Raw genomic sequence first — 606 nt, forward strand, 5'->3', positions numbered from 1 at the left:
AGTCATATATCCTGATAAATCATTACTGTCACTGAGTTTGGTGAGCACAGATTCTCTTTAGGAACAGACAGCTAATACCAAAGTGACTGAAAGCATCTTGCTCAGAGCATTTGGTATTTTTAGATCCATCTTACAGTTATTAATGTTCATTTCATTGATAACTGTTCTTTTCTCAACCTGTTTTGTATCAGCAATAAGTTGGGATGGGGTTGGTGGCTCAAAAATACCAAAATATGGAGGAATAATTATTCTATATTTACACTGCATTTGTGTATTTTAGTCCAATTATTGCTCCAATTAAATATCATTTAACAAACAGACTGATTTAATTCAAATAATCGCCCTGTGTTAAGAATTTAAAGTTAAAATCTGAAAACATCTGAGGTTTCTCTTTATTGTAGGTTTCTAATTAAAAACAGTCGTTTTTTTTAGAAATGAAATCATTCAATAATCGTTTAGGGTGGTTTTAATGGAGCAGACTGCTGTTGGTCCCATTTGAAGACGTTATAACTGCAGCTTCAACAGTGATGGTCTTTATTGATTATTAAGCATCTATTCTATTAAAAAGGTCAAAAAAAGTTGTGAATGTGACAAAAGTGACGTCTT

This window comes from Morone saxatilis, unplaced genomic scaffold, assembly GCF_004916995.1.
Source record: "Morone saxatilis isolate NCDOM2014 unplaced genomic scaffold, NCSU_SB_2.0 Contig8, whole genome shotgun sequence".
NCBI lineage: Eukaryota > Metazoa > Chordata > Actinopteri > Moronidae > Morone > Morone saxatilis.